The 13966-nt window shown below is 35.9% G+C and overlaps 1 protein-coding gene across 1 annotated transcript in view; it reads left to right on the top strand.

Annotated features, from left to right (window-relative positions):
* LOC124619922 (1-phosphatidylinositol 4,5-bisphosphate phosphodiesterase classes I and II) overlaps positions 1–4736 on the top strand; it is a 403835-nt gene extending 399099 nt beyond the window's left edge. The window contains exon 21 of the mRNA XM_047146565.1: positions 4366–4736. The gene's annotated coding sequence lies outside the window, so the exon portion shown is untranslated. The remainder of the gene's footprint in view (positions 1–4365) is intronic.
* The last annotated feature ends 9230 nt before the right edge of the window (positions 4737–13966 follow it).

Here is a 13966-nt window from a genome sequence, read left to right as displayed (position 1 = left end):
TCACTTATGTGTTAAACACTTGTTAGCAAATTAATTTTTTTGTACTGAAAAGGTGGAAAGCGAATTGATATAAAATGGTGTATATCTCTTATTTAGCTGTTATCTTGAAGTGCGCTTTGAAATCTCTTCTAGGGCCCAGGAACACTTGTGGACCTAGGAAATCCAAGAAATAAGATTCTTATTACTATATAGAAAATCAAAGCTCTGAGTTTACGAGGTGTGATCAGAAAGTAATGGGAATTTTTTAATTTCTTGGTCTTTTTACATCAGATTTTCAATTTTTTTATCTTGTCAGCACACATGTTCCTGATGTATGTTTGCAGTTTCAGATGTTTTGAATATTTAGTTTATTGTTGACAGTCAGAAAGGTTATACATGTCTTTGAGTGCTCAGCAAACTTTTACTTTCAAGAATTTGGATCAAAGAATCTGTATTAAATTTTACTTGAAAAATGGAATAAAGTGCAACACACATTCAAAACATTGCCCATGACTTTGGCAAGTCTACTATGAGTAAGACAAAAGTTTACCAGTGGTATAAATGTTTCAAAGAGGGATAAGAACACAAAGAAGATGACAACATCCCTGGATACCCCAACACATCAATTACTGATGACAGTGTCGAAGAAGTAAAGAAAATAGTTTTGGAAAATAGCTGAATCACCATCAGAGAGGTTGCTGTTGATGTTGGCATATCCTTTGTCTCATGCCATCTCTGTGATTCAAACCAACCTGCAGTCCCTCCTAAAAACCTCAGGCCCCCTCACAAGGACTTACACCTCAATCCACAGAACTTATCACTCCACCCAAACCAAGCACCCCCAACTTTTACCTTCTTCCTAAGATCCAGAAGTCCAGTCATCATGGTCATCCTATAGTTGCTGGATTAAAAGCACCCACTGAACATATATCTGCCTTAGTTGATCAACACCTGCAACCCATAGTGCAAAGGCTTCCCTCCTATATTAAAGATACCAACCATTTCCTAGATCATCTGAAATTGGTGCCAGTCCCACTCCCACAACAAAACTTGCTTGTCACCATTGATGCCATCTCCCTCTTTACCAACATCCCCCATGTGCTTGATCTGTCTGCTGCTGAACATTTCCTCAGTCAACACCCAAGTGATTGCAAGCCTGTGAAATCCTTCTTGCTCACCTAAATCAACTTAATACTTACCAACAGTTACTTGGCCTTAGTAAAGGACAGTTTTGAATAGTTCTGAGAATACATTAAAATTACTGATATCAAAAATAGTTGTGAATAATAATTTATTCATTTAATTGACCAATCTAGAGCATCTTAACAGTAACACAACTTATGTATATCTGCTATGCTATAGTTATTAGACCTGCCTCATTGTCATAGAAATGCAGACATGAGCTCAGTGTACTGAAAATAGGTATCAGTACATATTTTGGCTCATTGTTAATTGTTGTTGAGGTCCCAGGCTTGATCCTGGTCTTGCGCACAGTTTTTATATCCCAGGAAATTTCATATTAGTGGACACACCACAGCAGAGTGAAAATTTCATCCTGTAAAGTTTTGTTACTTAGCTGATTATTTAGGTTCTTCTCAGTGGTGTGATGGACAAGAGGTATTCTTGTACGAAGAAATCTGTAATTTTTCAGGATTTCAAATGTTCATCGGATCACCAACTATGAAATGAAGAATGTTCACACTTTTAAACTTTTGTATTTTGAAACATTTCACTTGTTTGGCTTATAAAAATTTGCTTTTAAACTTTCATATCTTGAAACATTTCACTTGTTTTGTTTGTAAAAAGTAATATCCATTCACTCCCTTGAGCTAAAGACTCCAACTAAGTATACTTACTCTTTACAATAACTAAAACTCAACTGCTTTCTACAACAACTAAAGCATGACTGCTGTTCTCTAAAATTCAACCATGACTGCTTCTTACAGCTCATACCATCAAGTCCAAGAGAAAGCACAAAGATTAAATTTTTTAGGACAAAGACTTTAAATCATTTATATTGCTGGCAAAGACACTATTTAGATTAACTGATACTCATTAAATAAAACTTCATGTAAGATCAATTTACATATTTTCATGTTAAAATTTCAAAATTATCGTGATCACAGAAAATATTAACAGCAATGCATCACATATGTAATTTTGATATACATGGTTGTATGTGAGCTTCCTATCTTACAAAGAAAAATATTGATACCTATTGGCATTGGAGAGTTCATGAGGTGTATAACGCTTGATTCTACCAAAATATACCAACAGTGGCATGTAAGGTGCATTTATGAGTACTGGGCTGTCTGTGCGTTGCATAACACATAATCTTGGGAAATTTTTCTTATCCTTTGTATTACATCTACAGCAAAGTAAATGCAGTGATTATTTAATAAAACAAGAAACAAAGTCAGATTAAATACAAATCTTGCATGTAAATAAGTTTTAAAGCTAGTGAAACTTTATGTTTGTCAAATGTGATATGTCAATACAAGAAGTATACTCACCACCACAAGCCTCTTGCTGGACACCAGGGTCCTCTACTGGTTCATCCCCTGGGTTATGTTACAGCTTCATTCAAAAACTGTGTACCACAGTGGGACTTGAAACCAGAACATTGCCCCTGGAAAGTGGAAGAGAGAAACTTGTAGAACTTAAGCTGCGAGGGTGTGTCGTAACTTGTCCCTGTGGTATACTATTTTAATCTGCCAGGCATCAGGCTCTGTGGTCTAGTAGTAAAGCAAAAGGTAATGGGATTGAACCTTCATCAGACCACACATTATTTCACCCTGTCTTCACCTCACAATGATGTGAAGATTCACTAAGAACCTCACATGATTCTGATGTAATATTAAACTGTAGGACCCCTTTCTCCAGTAGGATTACTACAGTAGATTGAGAACATGCAAGTCACCAAAGTGGCATCCAATTGAAAGACGTGCAGCAGATTGTTGAGACAGCCAGCATATTTATTATTATCTCCAAGGAATTTCAAAACAGCACACGCTCTGCTGTTGAGTAGAGAATTATTTCTGAAAGTAGAAAGTAAGCCTACAACTGCTATTTTTCTGCAGAATACCTTATTTACAGAGTGTTAGTTTGGCAAGCTATGCAGGAGAGCTTGTGCAAAGTTTGGAAAGTAGGAGAGTGAGGCTGGCGTAATTGAGCTGTGAGGATGAATTGCCAACTACATATGGCCTGCTCTAATGGTGATAACATTTCCCATGAAGGACAAGGTTGTGACTTTGAGTGACAGTCTAAATATAATTTAATCTGCCGATGCTCTACTGTATCTTCACTGATGATTTATTGCTGTGAAGACGTGATAGCACTTGAGATCTGTGCACATATGAAGATGGTCTGCCTTGAGTGTTTCATATTAGCAGTAGTGTTAAGTACATAGAGCGTATCACAAATACTTTTGCAAACTTTTCAAAGAATGGTGTGTGTGTGTGTGTGTGTGTGTGTGTGTGTTTGTGTGTGTGTGTGTGTGTGTGTGTGTGTGTGTGTGTGTGTGTATTTGGTGGGAGAGGGGTTATAATAAGTGTATGTCTCAAAATCCTTTGATTTTTAATTGTTAAAGAAAGAACATTTCACAATTTTTTTGAATCAGAAGCACATAATGGATGTTCAAAATACCCTTTGCTTGCTTCTTTACTCATATGTACCTATTGGATCATTAACTGTTGCTCCATTCACTGACTTCCATGACATGTTGATGAAGTATCTTTGCATTATGGATGTCTTTTCATAGAAAAATATGTTTTATGTGGCCCGTCAGATGGTAATGCAGCAATATACACATCATGAAACTGATCCTACCTTTGAGCAATGTGACTATAATATAATGGGGCTTCCTCTTATTTGCAGGGGCGCATCACAGAAGGAAAAGTGTTCTAGGTTGGGTATTTGTAGACAGCATCTGCAAAATATGCTTTGGTGGGGAGGGGAGTGGGCATAGGCCCATACATTAATTAATCCATAACAGATTTTGGTGTGTAGCATGACTTGATCCAGGAAGATTTTCATGCAATAGCGAATATTGAAGTGCATTTATGCCTAGAAGCAAATGGAGTACATATTGCATATTTGTTATGAGTTTTTTTTTTTTTTTTTTTTTTTTTTTTTTTTTTAACCCAGGAGCTTCACAAATTGGTCTGTGATTAATAACTTTACACATGTCTAATTATACTACACATGTCTATGTATATGAACCTCTTTCCTTGCACTGGTGTGAAATCTGCCCTCAAGGGCTGTTAAGTATTTGTGATATGCCATGTGTGTTGGGGGATGGAGGTGAAATGCACAGACAGATGCTTGTTTCAATATTTACTGAGTTATTTACCATGCACATTATTCTCATTTAGACTTTTTTTTCAGATTTGATGTGGTGTCTTGCCATACTGCATGCTGGGGAGTGTAGATGAGAAACCACTCCTGGCAGTAGCAGTAACAGCAATAGCAGCAGCTCAGTATTATATTGAAAATGCAGGTCACATCAGCACTATTGGAAAAACATTGGCAAATGGAGATGGAGCCATGAATCTCGGTGATGTAACATCCCTTTTGAAGGGTTGCGGAGGCAAGATATTAACTATCATTGTATACTTAAAGTTTAAGAATCTGCGGTAAAAGTTAGGACAATCAGTAGCTGCTACAAAGGATACCCATTCCTATTGTAAAAGTAAAGAAATAACTTGTATTAGTGGCTCACACTTTAAAATTTCTAGCTGCTGCTAAGCAGCACAGATGACCAGTCATTAAATACTCTGTAAGCATTGTTTATTGCTACGACTTAATATGTATTGTCATTAGCTAAGATTAGTGACGTTAAACATCATTGTACATATTATACCAAAGCATCATTTAGCTATAAGATGATAAAATACTCATTGTGATGGTTTTTACAGTACATAAAGACGATAGCAACTAGACTGCTAGAAGCATGCAACACTGTTTCAAAAAAATAAGCATGTCGTCTCAAAAAAATAGATCCCATTCATATTGTATTTATATTAAATGACCAGAAAGCAAATGGGTCTTAAAGTAAGTCTGTTGCAACATATTAACACAATGTGTTACAGTAATTACACTCTACTTTCTAGTGTTGATTGTAGTTGTTTTCTTATAAAGTTGAAAGATCATGCTATTATAAGGAAAATGAAGAGTACATGAGCCCGGTGCACCGCTTAGCCACTCACAACTGTGTGTGTCTAGTATTACAATGACACAGGGTTCCCTTGTCACTTATTATTTAACACAATGACTTGATTGTTTCTTGTGGTATGCCACATTTAGTTGAATGCTGCTAAGAAATAATTATGTACTTCTTTTTAGATTACTGGCATAATTGAACACTTTGTGAGATTTTGAATTTATAGTCAGCAATTTAAAAAACATAGATTTAAATTTTAATGCTCCTCCTCCTGCTCCTCCTCCTGCTATTCCTCCATCCCTTACTGTATTTCAATGTCCATAGTCAGTTCTTTTCCTTGTGAAAGAGGTTTTAAGAGCTGTGCAATATAATATCTTATTATTTTGCTTTTGGTCTCATAGAGTTCATGCAAAGTCTTCTCTTTAAAGCTTTTGCTTGAGTTTGATAGAATGCCTGTAATGTGCAATCCATTGTGCTTGATCTGTTTCTGTTTGTTATCTACTTAGATATGTGCCAACTTGTACACTATATCATTGCTTTAACTTCTTTTTGCTCTACAGTGCTCTAATAGTAAGAACTGGCATTTTGTTCTTTCGGTGTGTCGTGTGATTTGTTGTATCCACCATCTTATTAATTTCATACAAAGTATGGTACTACTGAAATGTTTCATACTAAAACATTGTTTCACTATACAATATATTAATAGAACCCTCCACTCTCTTTTTGTTACTTTAAGTTGACATTTGTGCATTTTTATTACATCACTAGTGCTATAACAGTCAATATTATATCATCTCATTTCATCTCATTTTATCTATAACTGAGTTTTCCATGGGAGCCTCTGCTTGATATTTAGATTTTAAGCCTTTTGATAGTCATTCACAGCACTACCTATTGTTGAAAAAGGAATATATCGTTCTTGAATTTTAACTAACATTTCTTTTGTGTTTATGGAGACAATCTCTGAATAGATATTAAATGTCTTTAATACAATTTTAGAAGCCAAGCAGATACAAATAGAATTATTCCTATTTCTAGTACATTTTATAATATTTAAGATGTCCTTCGCATTACACCTGAGGTTTCTTTCATGTGTCAATGCAATGTGCCATCTATGTATTTATATTGCAGGCATTAAGTGACACAAACACAACACATCTCATGATAAGCTTCTTTAGATTTAAACCTCGTTTTTTTGTACAGCAGCATAAAAAACAAAACAGTACTTGAACATATAATTACATTAAATTAGATGCATGTCTGTTGTTGTGTACATATTCCATTTCTAATTACTTCAAGCCTTTATCTGAAGATTTACTATCAATATATCCTGGAAGGACTTTTAGTCATATGTTTCTAACATGTCATTGACTCTGGTTTTGCCATATTATAATTAGGTCATCCTTATGGTGTTATTCAGAGACTCGGCTGAGCTTGAAGTCTCAGAGTGAGAAGGCTAATGTAATGAAAAAATACTTTCACATAAATGTGGAAGATCTCTTACTATTCCAACAGCTATCCTGTATAGAAAAATCAGTTCATCGTTTATGGATAATGCTTGTGTTTCTGATTGGCCTTAATTTTGTTAATGTAGGCTTACACAACTCCTAAAGCTTCCTTTCATGGGAAGACACGAGATAACTGCTGTTGGCATGTTGTTTATGGTGTAAAATGCAGCAGGATCCATTGATGAAGCAGAGAGGGGAGGAGGAGGAAATAGCTTTTTATTATTTTCAGAAATTACTGCACATCTAAAATCCTGTATATCTGGCCAACTCATTACCATTGTACTCTGCACCATCCTTCATGAATTGTTAATGTTGTTGCATTCTGAATTGATACACAAGCATTGCAGAGTAATTTTTATATATAATGTTATTTGCTTCATATTGTTTAAATGCCAGGTGCATTTGTCACATGCCCTCTTCTGTTAATTCTTCTTCCCTCTATTTCATTAAATAAGATCTTTTATTGCTCCTTGATTTGATTTCTTGTGTAGATAATGCATAAAACTTACTTACACAGTTTTGGCTGTAGGAAAGTTCTTGTAGAATGTATATACATAAGGGTTAAAGGAAGACCACTCACTGACAAGCGAAAATGTTGAGTGGTTGATAGGCAAACACAGAAGAAAGAAAACTTGCTAACTTAATGATTTATCCCTTTGTGAGATAGAGTGAAATACAGTAAAACACTCCCACCCTCCAACATGGTGCCAACTAGACTGACAGTGCCAATGCTATTTTGGGCAGGTGGACTGGTTCCGCTGTGGGCAGTGTAAGGGGGGGGGGGGGGGTACATAGAGGGAGAGGGAGAGGGAGGCAGGCAAGGAGGGAAAAAGGGGCTGGGGCACAGATTGTTTGTGGCTCGGAGAGAGGTGATTGCTTTGCTGGTTAGGAATGCTGGAGGAATTGGTGGCAGTTATATGGGTTGCCACGATTACAGTGGCCAGTGGAGAGCAACAGATGCTGAAGATGAGGTGAGGAGATGAATGAGGAGGGGATGAGAGGATGAGAAAGGGGGAACTGTTGGATGGAGGGTATGGGGACAATGAGTTACCTTATTTTGAGACCCGGATGATTACGGGAGTGGAGGAAATCTTACAACGATAATTCCCATCTGCGTAGTTCTGAGAAGCTGGTGGTGAAGGGAAGGGCCCAGATGGCTCAGGTTGTGAAACACCAATTGAAATTGAGCATGTTGTGCTACCAGGTGGTCAACTTTGTGCTTGACAACAGTTTGGCAGTGGCCATTCATCCTGGTAACAGCTGGTCGGTTGTCATACCAATGTAAAAGGCCGTGCAGAGTTTGCAGCAGGGTTGGTATATGACATGGCTGCTTTCGCAAGTTGCCCAGCCCCTGATGACGTAGGATAAGCCTGCGATGGGACAAGAGTAGGTGGTGCTGGTTGGGTTGCCTGGGCAGGTGTTGCATCTTGGTATGCCATAGGGATATGATCCTTGTGGTAAGGGGTTTGGTGTGGGAGTGGCATAGTGATGGACTAGGATATTGTCTAGGTTGTGTAGGCGATGAAACACCACTTAAGGAGGAGTGGGAAGGATCTTGATTAGGATGTCCCTCATTTCAGAGCAGGATGAGAGATAATCAGAGCCCTGGAAAAGGATATGGTTCATTGATGATCTCTTATTCTGCCCTGAAATTAGTGATATACTACCCAAGATCCTTCCCAGGCCTCCTAAAGTTCTTTAATGTTGCCTACCCAACCTACAGAACATCCTTGGCTGTCCCTATACCATTCCCACTCCCAACCTGTGGTGAGAGGGTGGAACACCTGCCCAATCCACCTACCCAGCACCTCCTACCCCAGTCCTTTCACAGGCTTATCGTACACCAAAGAGGCTGGGCTACATGTTGGTATGACTACCATCCAGCTCTCCACCAGGATGAATGGCCAGCTGAGCACAACATGCTCGATTTCAGAGGCTTCTTCATCTCAGTCTTCCGGATCCTTCCCTCCACACCAGCTTCTCTGACACATGCACGTGGGAGTTATCTGTACAACACATTCTCCTCTCCTGTAACCGCATGGCCTCAATCCCAGGTAACTTAGTGCCCCTGCACTCTCCACTCAACAGTTTCTCCTTCCTTGACCCTGTAATCCCATGCCAATTCACGTGTCGCTTTCAGCGTGTGCTGCTTCCCACCAGTTGCTACAATCGTGCCATCCCATATACCTGCAACCCCTCTCTCCTGTGTTCCTAGCCAGTAAATTTTGGACACCTCCATCTATGCATCCCACCCGATTCTAACCCCATCACAACCAGTCCACCTACTGCAAAATAGCATTGGCACTGTCAGTCTAGGTGGCACAATGTAGGACCATAGGAGTGTGTGTGTGTGTGTGTGTGTGTGTGTGTGTGTGTGTCTAGCTCACACTAACTCATCAAAGGATAAATCCAAAAGCTAGGAAGTTTTCTTTCTTTTGTGTGTGCCTCTCAACAACTCAACACTTCTGTTTTTTGGTGAGAGAACTCCATTAATCCTAAAGTATTTACAGGCTTGTTGTTATTTCTTATGGTTGGAATAATATTTTCTGTACATTTATATAAAACAACTTAGGACCAGGTAACGTACATGCTGCCATATTTAAGTGAATCTGTACAAGCTCTTATAAAGATATGGAGTTTCTCATATTGCTGCTGTTATTACTGTATGTGTTTTATTGTTCATCACTGATTATGAAATTTCCACCCAATTGAAAAAGCAGATACACTATAGTTTTGCTTATGTAGTACTGAAAAAAATGACCTGGGGCAGAAATAATTTTGTAGAATATATACACTGAATGCTGTTTTAAAAGAAATATCTGTATGCTCTAGATATCCATTGAATGCAACTAGAGTGAATTATTTACTTTGTAATTTAACTATCTGTAATGCTATTAATTCCAAGATACTGAATTAGTACCTGGAGAGTAAATCCTTCTTCCCGGTGACATATTTAATTTTGTTAGTTTATAACATTTCATCATGAAAAAAAGCACAAAATATAAGACGTATGTGATAAAATGCATCAGTTAAATATCAAAGTTTGTAAACCAAAGACTACTGAACCAATACTTACGAAAGACAGATGTGCATGCATAATTAGAAGAAAGATAAAAGTATACTGCATTAATTTTAAGGAGTATTTTTCACGTGTAAAGAATATGATGTAATAATTATTATAGTAAAAAATTAATAGTGGACTTGTCATTAATGGCCTAAGAAATTTTGCTTGAATGATCTCTGTCTGCACTTATTGAAGCACGTGACTAGCTACAGTGGCTCATGTCTTATTTCTTTTATATATATTTTTGTCTTGGTAGTACTCTTCTTGAACCTGTGTACTGTAGGATGTATGGTGACTAGTAGTATCCATTTCAGCTGTGTAGGAATATGTAGGGGAATCCAAAGATAATGTTGATCAGTTACACAGCTGAATATAAGATGGCAGGGAATTCATGTAAGTGGTGCATATACTTAACTGAAAAACTTCAGTATACCGTTCTACTTAGCTCTGGCAGATAGATGATGTGCTATATATTTTGTTTGACAAATGACTATTCTATCTGTTTTGGGAACTGTGATTACAAAGCATTGCTTGTACTTAAAAAAACTGCCTTTCAGTGATGATCAATGATTATTTTGAGCATGTTTTTCACATATGTTGCAAGTTCATTGTTCTGATATTAAATATTGTTCTGATATTAAATATGGGATGGGTATCCTGTAGAATTTGTAGTATTCATGTAAGTCATGAAATATTTTAATTTCAAATGAACTTTTTATAAAACAAATAAAGAAGACAATCAATTATGTAGAATGTGGCTGTGCCTAAAATTAGTTGGAGAAATCTGTGTGTCTTTGTGTGAATGAGTGCAATACCTTTATTTTCATAAGAGTGCTCTGTGCAACTTCATAATCTTGTATTTGTCTGAAACAATTCAATCTACCCATTTGTTATTTGTAATCTTTGTAATGCAGATGTCTGAAGGCAATGATGTTCTTAAAGGTGGCCAGCAGGATGATACTGGAATATTGAAAATTTGACACAATAATTTTGTTTAATTGTATAATACTTTGTTTGCAAATTTGAAACTGTAGTAAATGTTCAGTCATTGATGTGGCACTTTACTTGTTTGATAGAAGTAATTTGTTTTTATGAAACAGACAGAGGTGAATGGTTGTGGTTTACAGATTTTTCTTCTCATACATGTGCACATTTCATTGTATGATTAAGCTGTGGTTATGAGTAATGTTGTGAAGGAACTGCTAACAAAGTGTGTAGTATGTTCTTTTATAGGGTCCTGGAAATGAGAATCACAAGTATTTCTACATTACAATTTTCAGTATTTGTACAGTTGTCCATCAAATGTCCTTACATTGATATTGTTATATGTTTCACATGTCAGCAATGTGTCTCTTGCACTGTTAAATACAGAAATTTAATATATCTTCACTTATAAACAAAAATCAAAACCACATACCACATTCTCTTGGAACAATTAAATCTGTGTGTTAACATAACTGCAGAACATGTCCCAAAAAATGTTTCTCAGCTAGTTTTTTTTTAAATCTGTAATACCACTGCTTCAATAAAATCAGTAGTGCATGTGCCTGTGCTTGAAAGTGATTTTAACACTCAGTTTAATGTATACATTCCATGTTGAATTGTCAAATGACATGCTGGTCACCTTCATTTTCAAAAAAAGTTCTTTGCCTCCAATTATGTTAGATAATTTTTCTCTTTTCATTAATGTCTATAGAGCACAAAGAAAGGAATTATGAATTGCTGATAGCTACTCCTTTCTGGTGTTCCAGTTTATAACTCTCATGACAGTGGGATAAAAGCTTTATTTTTGTGCTTGGTTTTAGCACAGGCAATTTTTGAAGAATATGAATTCACTTTAGTTCAGTAAAAGCAGTAGTTATGGAGTTCCCTAGGATTTTCAAATATATCAGCTACATCTCTGAGACAAGTGAGTTGTTTGTACTTCATGTGAATATGTGATCAATTAGTACTGGCTTGGTTGACTTGTATTACAGTTTCATACTTTACTGTCATTCTCATTTGCTTATTTGATGCTCAAACACAATCATCTTAAACCCGTATGTCACCAGCACTCAAGAGAGAATAATGCTAGGCTATAGATGAATCACTGTGCTGTTTTAATGTGATCACTCTGTATCATATCCAAGAGATTGGTAAACAACTAAGCATACCCTATATGTTAGTTTTAACTGACAGTGCAATGTATAAACTTTTATCTACAACATCCAGTACTGAACCTGTTTTTCTTACAGTCTTTGTTGTTTTTAATTCAACAGTAAATTCCAGAGCTGTTACCTCTAATGTTTTCAGACTGATCTGAATTCATAATTGATCGTAGGAGCTGAAGATGCTACATTTTATATATCAGCAGTTCAGTATTTCATGATATTGATGTTAAACTTGTTTACATCATCTTATTTACAAATTGATGTCTGTAACAGCTTCCTCTATTTCTGTACAAATTCGTAGCAACCAGGCTGTCTTAAAAATGTTTAATAATGTGTGCATCTTAAAGGAACCACATATGCAACATCAAATTAGATCCATCATAATTACTAATATCTCTTAACCATTAATGCAGCATGGGACATAGTAAAACACCTTATGTTTCTTTCATTCCTGTGTTAATTTTTCTGTGCAATTGCTTCTAGCCAAACATAATGTTAGCGTGGTACACAAGTTCACCATTATAAGGCCTGTTTTTTGAATTTTTAGAAGCTTTGTGAATATACAAATTAATTTGCTTGCTTGTTTGTACCACATTGTTTCAACCAAGAAGCTATCTCTGTATTACTCCACGATATAGCTACTATGTACAACATTCAATAAAATTTCTAGTCAGGAATGTTGTTCAGTGACCATTTAAGTTGATCCATATTGCTTGTTTTTGTATAAATACTATCATAGCTATTTTTTCCTTTACTTCACATTTTCCTACTAGAAAAATTTTCAGGAGTAGTCTCATGTTAGATATAACTGCATCAGTTGCTAAAATGTGGTGCTCACTATATGACATCTTTCGGAGTGTCTATGTACATCAGCATTTCTAGGTTCTTCTTTTAGTATCTTTTAATGTAGATAAGTTGATAAACTAAAGCATTGTCAAGGAAACATCCAAGCATTATCAAACATTTGTCTGTTGAAATAGTAATGACACACTTTCCTGTAGGCTGCTATAGATGAAATTTCATTTGGAGCTAACAACGTTCTGGAGGTATAACTGTAGCATTTTTCTTAAATGACACAAGAATAAAATAATTTTTAATGCTTATTTTGTCACAGACAAAGAATTTTTTTTGGATTCACCTCTTCACATGGTTTTCACAAGCTATATTATTTTTTCTTGCCATGGTGGAGAAAGGTGCACATAACTTCATATTCTATTTCACTAGTTTTTTTTCCATTCCAAATAAAAAATGATGTGTAATCCGATGTGTAATATTAATTAAGAGTTCCATTTTTTGTCCGGAAAAAAATTTTTTAGTTACCAAAATATCTGCATGGTCCTCTCATTACCGAAAGTCATTTTAAAGCATCATAATATTTCTCACAATCAGATACTGCATTTTGTTGTAGAATTTTAAGGTATCTGTATTACTGCAGTTATTAATGTGTGTTCTTAAAGAGAAATTACATTTAAAAGTAATACGTTTTATGGATTGCGAGTGATCACTGCTGACCACTTAACAACAAGTAATGTGATACTCAAGGAACATTGTTGTATAGCAGATATGCACAGGATTGGTGTTGCCATTTAAAGCATGGTTGCTTGTATTTTAGCAATATATTCATAACTCATAAACAATCATCAGTAGCCAGTTATGATACTGACCAGATTTTATTACAAATAGTACATTAATGATTTTGTTATGCTTTGTTCACAGTTGTAGATATCTCAAAGCAAGCAATCTGTATAAATTCCTTATTAATTTATTTTTTGATATTTCTATTTCACAGTTGCATATACTCCATCATAATAAGCCTTTAAAGTCGCGCAGTGCAAAATTTGAAACCAAAATAGTGTCCTCTTCCTCCACTCTGGAGGGCCATTGTTGATATACTGTAATTTGCATTTTTCTGGTCTCTGGTATATAAAAATTTATTTTATGAAATAGAAAAAAATAAAGGATTCTGAACTAGGTATGAATTCATATTTGAAATTTAGTAGAAGTTGTGTAAAGTGAATGTGTCATAAGTATTAGACTATAGAAAAATCACGTGTATTGAATAAATTGTATATGTGTTTGTCTGTAGTCATTTTTCATAGCAGAT

Source organism: Schistocerca americana, chromosome 6 (assembly GCF_021461395.2).
Source record: "Schistocerca americana isolate TAMUIC-IGC-003095 chromosome 6, iqSchAmer2.1, whole genome shotgun sequence".
Taxonomy (NCBI): Eukaryota; Metazoa; Arthropoda; class Insecta; order Orthoptera; family Acrididae; genus Schistocerca; species Schistocerca americana.
The sequence above is the reverse complement of the archived record's forward strand: the minus strand, read 5'-3'. Positions and strand labels throughout refer to the sequence as shown.